The sequence below is a fragment of the Pteropus alecto genome, unplaced genomic scaffold, assembly GCF_000325575.1.
Source record: "Pteropus alecto unplaced genomic scaffold, ASM32557v1 scaffold76, whole genome shotgun sequence".
Classification (NCBI taxonomy): domain Eukaryota; kingdom Metazoa; phylum Chordata; class Mammalia; order Chiroptera; family Pteropodidae; genus Pteropus; species Pteropus alecto.
The window spans coordinates 8,196,578-8,206,288 of NW_006443138.1; the positions used below are offsets into that span (position 1 = coordinate 8,196,578).

The following is a 9,711-nucleotide window of genomic DNA, read 5'->3' on the forward strand; positions in this document are numbered from 1 at the left end:
CTTTCTTTGAATCTCCCTTCTTCTGTTCCCTCACTTTAGATCCTAACAAAATCGAAAATAAAAAGCAAAGATAAAAACGTCAGTAAGATACATTTGACGGCTTTGATTGACATTGAATTCTATACTACATGTCTGCTTTGTCTGAGAGAGCAAGACCATGGGCATTTGCTCTCAAGCTTACAGGGTAAACTTCTAAGATAATGTTATTGATGTAAATATTGCTATTATGTAGCCATTTTGCTATTTTCACACTTACCTTTTAAATTTTTTGGTACAGTACTTTGGTTGAAAGAATGGACTTTAGAACCAAATAATCTGAGTTTTATTACTGCATCTTCCAGCTACTTGCCATATACCTCTGTATAAGTCAGCTAACCCCTCTTATAAAAGTGTCAGTGTACTTTTCTGTAAAATAGAGATAAGACCTACCATCATGTGTAATTTTGATGAATAAATGAGATAACATATGACATGAATGTAATGATGTCTTGCATTTGGCTATTAATGTATTACTATGTTAACATATTATAGTAGAAAATCTTAAGATAAAAATCTGCATATTAATAAATTCATTTTAACAAATATTAATACTTATTAACTACTTACCTATTATATACAAAGTATAGTGCAAGTGAGGGGCGAAATTCTAGGATATACAGAGCAGCATTTCTCAATCATAGGTCTTTTTTTAAAGAAAAAAAGTTCTGGTATACCTCTGTTATTTTGAACAACTTTTATTATAACACCATGTACACATACAATAGTTATCATTTGACTATTAGGCACTGTCCTCGGCAATTTTACATGCCATCTCGTTTAACTACCTACAGGCCTACTAAGTTCAATTATTGTTCCTAACAGTCCATATGACTAGAAATATAGGAAAAAGACACTTAGGAAAAAGAACAGAGCTAGAGATATATATTAAGAACTGATAGTTGAAGATAAGATCATAAATATGAAACATCGAGAGAGAAGAAAGCTGATATCTCCTCCCCCACATATAAGTGAATGGCTAAGACACACTTCTCAGAGCCCAGCTTGAATCACAGTCTGTCTGACCCAAGGATTGTGCACTTACCACTACTTTGTATTAAAATTAAGTCAGCAGTCAGGCCTGGTATTAGTCATAGTGAAATTAATTAGCTCCAGTGTTTGAACACTATCATTTAATCTGCAATGTGAAAAATCTGATACAGTCTAAAGAATACTTGGGACTCCTAATGTAAACCCTTATTAGGTCTGGTAGTACATGCCTAGGAGAAAATCACCACTAAAGTCGAGGAGAGTTGAATCTAGATTTAGATGCTCTGTTCTTTCTGTGTGGATTCAGTGCAAGACCACTGTAGAAAGCAAAGACAAGAAGAGAGCTATTTCTAGAAAGCGAATCTAGAAAGATTAAAAAATAAACGCTTATTTGGGAGGCACTCTTTTGGCTTCTATAATTTCCAATATTCTGTTCACAGTTGTTCTATTCATTTTGTGGTCTAAGGAAATGTTATAAAATCTTCAAGACTAAGAAATACATGCTGATCTTTCCTGTAGGCCAATTATCTCTGCCAAACAAAACAGAAGTTCTCCAAAAATGCTCTGCCACTTTGGAGTCCATAAGCATCATTTAAATTCAGGCTTGGCTATTCAGCTCCTAAGGAGGAAAAGGAAGGAATAGTTTATTCAGTGACTATGAAAGCTACCAATGTTTATAAAGCAGATGAATAGTAGTGTTCTCTGTTTACTGCTCCCCATCTGTACCAACAATGGCTCACTCTGGCAGATACTGTGAGTGTTCTCTCAATATTTATTGACTTCTTGTTCCCATGGTACAGACATTTTAGCTGGGATTATGGCTGCCCAGATAAAGACCTGATTTCTGGCCTTCCTTGTAGTGAGGTGCGGTCACATGATTAACTTCTGGCTAATTCGATGTGAGCACAAGTGGTGCAAACCTCTGAGTCATGCTTTTAAGAGGAAAGGATGTGCCTTCCATCTTCTTGTTTCCTCTTCCCAGTGAACATGATGAGCAGAGCTGAAGAAGTCATCTTGAACTACAAAGTGGAAATGTTCACAGAGTTGCTAGCCTGCTCTAGGCCGCTTTGACCTGGGCTGCTATGGGAGTTAGAAATGAACTATCATGTTTAAACTACTGTTATTTTGGAATTCTATAGCAACAACTGTATCTAAAGCCATTGGCTTAAGAGTTGAGCAGCAGGTAGAAGGGACACAGATAATAAGAAGCTGGAAAGTTGGTGACTCGTTATTCTTGGAAATACATTGACAGAACTGTTACCTCTGATGCCTTGGGAAGGCAAAACACATATGAACATGGACTATGAGTTTAGGACTTGTTGAAAAAACTCAGAATGTTGCTGTACATTGCCTTTTGAGGCTTTTAGCAAAAACTTGAAAAAAAAAAAAAAAAAAGAGAGACTCAGCCTAGAACTAGAACATTTATGAGCATTGATTGAAGGGAATACACTTAAGGTTTTTCTCTGCATGTACCCTTTCATCTAAATGGACAAAGAGTCTAGTAATTTAGAATTTCATGTCATTAACAAAGTTAATTATACTGTATCTAAAATGCAAACAAAATTAAAAAGTGGCTCTAAAGACAAGACTTAGCAGGACCTAAAACTATGCCCTCAGGCCTGTCTCTCAAGCATCTCCCTGTAAGTAAATGAGTCCAGCTCACAAACAATGATCAGATTAATGTTGTAGCCTTCCCAATCAACTGTTGGATGGCTTCAAGAAGGCCATTAAGAACATGGGGAAGAATAGGCAAAGGCACAAGACTAGTTACTAAAGGTTCTCAGATATAATATGTCTGATAAGAGAATATCTTCAGCTACTTATTTATAAAAAAATAAAAAATAAATAAATAAAGCTTGAAGCCAATAAACTATAAGCCTACTAAGATTCCCCCCCACCACCCTCCGCCCAGCCAAACAGCAGCTTTATCAGTGATGCTGGATTCTTTACATACTGTGTAGTGAACATGGAATATTCCCCAGGGCTCCACCGAATGCCTCTGGGTGTTGGCGACAACACTGTGTAGCATTTACACTGGAATGATATAAATAAAGCTTTGGTGTACAGGTTTTCAGAAGAGTTAACACCGCCAGAGGAATACTGCACACAACACCAGTTTTCAATTTGAATTGTGTTTTTGGCCAGGGGATAACTTCTAGATGATGAGACGCTGGGGCTGTTGCAGGCCCAACAACAGGAGGAAGACATCTAGGGCTGAGGCTCTGCTTAGCCCTGTTGTTTCGCTTTCATTTTGTAGGTATCGCCCTTTGCCTTCTGCAAAGCACCTCTTTCAGGCACAAGCTGGGACACAGGCAGTGACTTGCCCTCCTGGTTCAGGGACACGTAGGTGAAGAAGGCACTGGCGGCCCAGTAGCGCTTCTGTGAGTTGTCCACTACAGAGTCGGTGTCCACCAGGATCTCGATTTCCATGGACTTATTGCTTGTGAATGTCAAGTGCCCAGAGATGTGATGACACGCCTTTTCTAATATTGTGAAAGTTAATGGCGTCCACAGAAGCTGTGACTGTGTTGGCCTTGCAGTGACGTGCGGCCATGATCTCACCCACATCTTCCATGAAGTTCACGGTGACACCTCACCTCCATGCACAAAGCCATGCGGTGCATAGTCCGAAGGCCTCACCAGGTGGATCAAGCTGGACTGGTTGTAGTTGACCCTGTTTGGCCCTGGGTTCAGGGCAGGCTGGACGGTATCCCGGCTCCTCCACTTGGTCTCCACGCGCTCGGGCTTCTGGGCCTCATACCGCTTGTGGCTGTCTTCCTGCTCTCGTACACATTCTTCAGCGACAGGGGCACATAGCACATGGTGGCCTTATTGGTCCTCTTTTTGGTACCCGTGGGAATGTTTTCAGACATCACGTTGACCTGGACTTGCATGGAGTGCTTGGGAGTGTAGGTGATCTCTGCGCTGATGCGCGCTAGAAGTCGGTGCGCTCGACCCCGGCCAGGGTGACCACAGAGCGCTCCCCATTCTGGCAATTACCATACCGAGTGCCGATGATGCCCCCTGACGCCTCGATCATACTCAGGATAGTTCCTCCGTGGACGATGCAGCATGATCCGGCAGATCTGTATAGCGGATAGGGTCTCGGGCGGCAGGACCCGACCTGCTGGCAGTGGTGGGCGGGTAGCTGAAGGAGAGCACAGGTGTCGGGCAGGCCTGGTGCTGAGAGAATGAGCTCCGGCCCTAAGATTTTGAGGAAAATATACTTCAAAAAAATAACACATGTAACATGAAAATGTCTATGTCAGTTGAACCTATAAAGCAACCCCTGAGTACTTCTCCCAAAAGCAACACATGCTCCGATGTTCATGTAAAGTTACTGTGGAGGAGATCAGACAAGGAAGAATATCACAGAGGGCAAAGCCAGGGACCACCCATCACAGTGGGGAAAGAACTTCCTTAGAGAGCAGAACCAAAGGTTTTCAAATGAGCTAACCAGGGACTAACCAAGCTTGTCAGAGAGGGAGGTTTTGCAATGTCTTCCTCAGCAAGATTTGATGACTGCTAAAAACCAGCAACTGCCCTAGAATTTCTCATTCTTTTCTGTTTCAACTGAGCATTTTTACTGTGGATAACCTATTCCTCCTTTACCATTTTTTCTAGAATTTGGGTGTGGGGAGGAAGAGACAAATAGCTTTCATTTAGTTGTCATATCCCCGAACCCACATAAGCTACATTAACCTGTTGGAGAGGACCACATATTACCTCAAGACCCTGGACTTTGAGATTAATTTTGTAATTTAATGGGGCTTTGGGATTAACATTTGGAAGGAAAAAGAATGTGCTAGGCTGCTGGTTTTCTCCAATATTTTTCTTCTCTTCTCCTTAGTAACAGAACTTTTAACTGAGAATGTGGGATGCTCAGTAAAAATGTTCAAAGGTCTGGCTAATGGAATGTGAGCAGAAATTATGTGTTTTTGTATTTTTTCCTAGATTATGCCCTAAAGGACCATCTATCTCCTCTCCTCTTTTTTTTTCTTGTTCCTGCTGCCTGACATGCAGATGTAATGGTTGGAGCTGAACAAGCAATTTTGGTCCATGAGGCATCAGTCTTACATTGAGGATTACAGAACCACAGACAAGCTAACTCTGGCCTATGAATATTCCTACCCAACTATTGTTTACGATGCACTATAAAGGATCTCATGGGGTGTACATACACCCCAGATCACATGTCTAAGTTCCCATAGACAATTATCACTTAGCCACTTCTTTCCTCGAGCCTAAGGGAGTACAGACCGGCAACTCAGAACACTCTGGGATAGAGGAAACAGGTTTGGAGCCATTGGAGTAGGGTATTCTGGATCCTGAGTACCTAACACATGGTCTAGACTGTGAGGGAGGGGACAGATGTTCCAGATAAGCACACCTCCTTGGTCCTGAAGACTTCCAGTTTGCGGAGAGAACACACATCTCAAGGAGAACTAGAGACAGGGCCAAGTGCAAGGGCCTTTCTTGCACTAGTCTAAATGTGGTATTGGCCATAAGCTAGAAAGATACAGATTTTTGACACTGAGGAGCCATCATCATGTCTACTCTGGGCTGCTTATTCTTAAATAATTCTGTGAGATAAAAACGAATTTTTATATTGTTTTTACCATTGAAATTTTGAGTCTTTGTTATAATAATTAAACCTGTATCCTAACCATAATGTTGTCTTCAGGCAACAGTTACCTGGATTTCATTGTCATACAACATTACACAAAGAAGACTCTGAATCATTTCTCCAAAATCCTCATTCTCTTCTTTATAAGATATCTCCATGGTATATTTCTGCAATAATCATGTATAATTTCATTCTTCCATCAAGCTTCTTGCCTCTGCCTCTGTCATTTTCTTACTGATTAGGCCTGAACACTGCTGACAAAATGGCAGAATTTCATTCAAGCTCGATCTAAACAACAGAAAATCAGTATGGCTCGAAAAGCATAAAAAAGAGAACATAACCCTGGATGTTTCCAGTGCTTAGTATGCTTTTCTCACTTTTTAAACAATTTAATATATTTTTATATTTTGATATATTAATATATACTTAATATATTTTAATATATGTTCTAAATATATTTTTTCAGCAGTTTTTTTTCCGTCTATGAATAGACCAGTGTCTATACCTATACTTAACACACTTCTTAGTATCCATATGTTTCCAGTTCTAAATGCTGGTCTTCATGGATGAAGTGGATATTATAGAATCTCGGAATGTCATATGATTAAATCTAGTCATCCCTTAGTGAAAGTAAGTGCACTTATTCATTAATGCTTTCTCACTTGATAACTGCAGTGAACACATGCCAAAATCTTCAGATATCCATCTGTGAAAACTTATTGATCCTAAAAGAGATAAAACCTATGACCTTGGCCATTTTAAGTTTGAACTGAGGAAAGATGAAGGTATTAAACACCTTCTAAGTGTCATGCATTGTACCATATTTTTTGTATACGTTTTCTCATTTAATAATCTAAACCACTCTGTGAGGTAAGTATAACAAGTAGAGAAACAGACTACAAGTTTGAGAGTGCAAGAAACACATTTCTGATTCATTCATACCTAAATTTAATCTGTACATTAGGGCCCCATTCTATGAAATGAAAGCAACTTAATCTCATCCTTATTAAAAAATTCCAACCTTAAGTTTTCCCAGAGTTAGGTTCTAAATCTGGAAGACATTATGAGTGTTATGTTAAGGGACATAGTAAAGGACATCTTACAGCCCCTCTGATGGTACCTGAGACAGCCACAATCTTCAGGCTCGAGATCTGTGTTATCTAATTTGGTAGTCAGGGACACGTAGGTGAAGAAGGCACTGGTGGCCCGGTAGGATTTGGGGCGACACTTTTGTTTCTATCTTCTGTGTTAAAACTTGGAAATAGGAAAAAAAAAAAAAAAGATAGAGGCTGTTGAGGAAGCAATAATTAAGGTGTTTCTCCCTAAATCTTACTAAGACTTGCAGAAAGCAGACTGAGATAAAGAAAAGGGATAACTAAGGTTTTAGAGTAAGCAGCTAATTAGAGACCTGATGCTCATAGCAAAAGGGCTGAGGGGAGCAGAGGCAAGACTATTTTAACAGAGATGCTGTTCATAGTCACCCAGTAAAGAAAGTATGACTATACTGTGATAAATTCATGCTCCAGAATAGTTCTCTAGCTATTCTCTAGTTAAAAAGAAAGCCAAAGCTCCTCACCTTTGCACAGTGATGCTGTAATAACAGATAATTAGAAACAAAATATGTACTCTCCATCCCCCTACTCTCCATACAGGCACAGGTTCAGAAGGGATATCATCCAGGCAGAAAATGTCACAGTGAGGGTAGTTTTCCAAAGCAGTCAAAACAGAGAAGGCCAGAAGGCTGGTATAAAAGATATGCAAGACAGAACGATTGCCAAGATTAAAATAAGAAAAGCCAAACTGGATGTCAGATTCAGTGGGGACAATCACAGGGTAGCAGCATGCAGGAGAGAAACCCAAATGTCCAGGAGCCAATGAAATATAGAAACAAAACAGGAGTAAGGGGTAAGTGGGCAGAAGCCAATATTTATTTAACAAATATAAAGCAAATATCTATTATGTTTCAAGCAAAATCATAGGTGCTAAGGATGAGGATGCAGTAATGAATAACACGGGGCTTGTCTTCAAGAAACTGATGGTCTAGTTGGGAAGGTAAAAAATAAATAAGTCATTACACACGGAGTGTTATGTCTTATGGAAGCACACAAGCATGGTACCTAACTCAGTTTTGGGAGTCAGAGAAGATTGTCAGAATGTATAACATCAAAGTTTATATCTAAATGCTGAATTTAATTAAGCAGGCAAGATGGTCAAGAAGGGGAAAGGGAAGGCAATGGAGGAGGCAGAGGGAGGGCAGAGGAGATCAGCATCCAGATCAAGGGTAGCATATGCAAAGGTTTAGGATCAAGTAACAATACGAAGAAATACAAAGAAGCTGAAAACATGAGAGTGAGAACTGAAGGCAGAAAGGGGTAAAAATTATACCATATTGAGGAATTTGGACTTTATCTTGGTGACAAAAGGAAACACTGGAAGTATTTGCTTTTTAGCAACACTGAAATACAGACAATGGACTTCTGAGAAGTAGGACAGAAGACCAAGGTAATAGGAAGCTCTGGCAATGGTACAGACAAGAGATGATAGTGACCAGAACTAGGATGGTGGTCGGGGGATAGTGGAGAAAAGTAGATGGATTCTGAGGTATAGAGGCAGAATTGAGAGGACTCTATTCTACTTATTCAATGATTGAATGCAAGATTCCGGGAGCTCTTAGGATTTGGATTTGGATAAGGGGCTGAGATTCCAGCACTTTTTCTGTAAATAGGGACAAACTCATCTTAGCTCCATATTCTAGGGACCTCTGTAGGCCAGCCTACTCTGTAAAGACATCTACGAAAACTCCTTGTTCTTTGAACAAAGCTGCTCTGTGTTTAGAGGAAACATCAGAGGAAGTTTGGGGCTTCTCTGTTCTGATTTGTAACAAGAACCTCTGAGAGACGAATGACAAAGAGCAATTGCAAATATAGTTACCTCAAAGGCAGATCAGATCCTGGCCCAGCTGGAGGTGGAGCCACGTAAAAAAGCTTGTCATTTAAAAGGAACTCTATGGTGCATCATTTTGTAACATAAAGACTATTTTTATATTTCAAAGACTGTACATTAGGTTAAGCTTCTAAAGCCTAATAATGAAAGGTAGTACAAAACTGGATATAGCAGAGTCTAAGAAGAAAAAATTGCTTGTTAACCCCAGTACCAAAGTGTTAATGGGCCTTACTATATTTTACAAATAACAAACATGAAGTAACCATCTTGGAATTGCGAACTCACTAGAAGCACACGTACCTTAGGCAGTCTCCAGTCAAGATATTCAATCTGAGATTATGATTTTTCCATTATTTTTGTAAGATAAAAATTTAAGACTCTTTTCTAATCACACCTATATATTGAATATTTTATACTGTAAAATATGTATTTTCCTGCATAACAAAATATGATCAATCTGATATGCAATATCACGTTCAAAGATATTGACTTTATACTTAAATATAAATATAGCTAAGAATATTGGAATGGAATAACCTTACAGATTTTGGAAAGCGCAATTTAAATGAAAAAGAATAAGTTGGTTTTAGGAGCCATTTGGCACTGTTCACTAATATTAAAAAGCCACATAAAAATTGAGAAGCTAATGTTAATAGTATTCAAATTCGAAAATTACATTATGACATTTGATATAACTGCATTTGTTCTTTCTGAGTACTTTTGGCATGCAATTCAATCCATCCTTCAGTAAAACATTGTTTTTCTTCTCTCTAGAATTTTATCCTTAGTCCCTAAACACATTTTTTTTTTGCTCCTTAAAATGAAGACACAAAATTTATATTAAAAAATTCCAGTAAATATTAAAATCCAAATTATTTTCCAAATTAAGTATCCATTAAACTGTTTATAGAATACAATCTATAGGAGATTATATATCCATATCTATATCTATATCTATATCTATATCATCTATCTATCTATCTATCTATCTATCTATCTATCTATCTATCTATCTATATCCCCAAACCAAAACTATTTGTATGAAGCATAATACGTGAACTATGTTTACATATTTTCATATGTGGTCATCATTTTTACAAATTACAATTTTTCCT

General features: G+C 38.7%; 1 pseudogene; it reads right to left on the minus strand.

Moving 5' to 3' along the window:
• Positions 1–3,234: 3,234 nt before the first annotated feature.
• On the minus strand, positions 3,235–5,811 carry LOC102896138 (annotated as a pseudogene).
• Between the last annotated feature and the right edge of the window lie 3,900 nt (positions 5,812–9,711).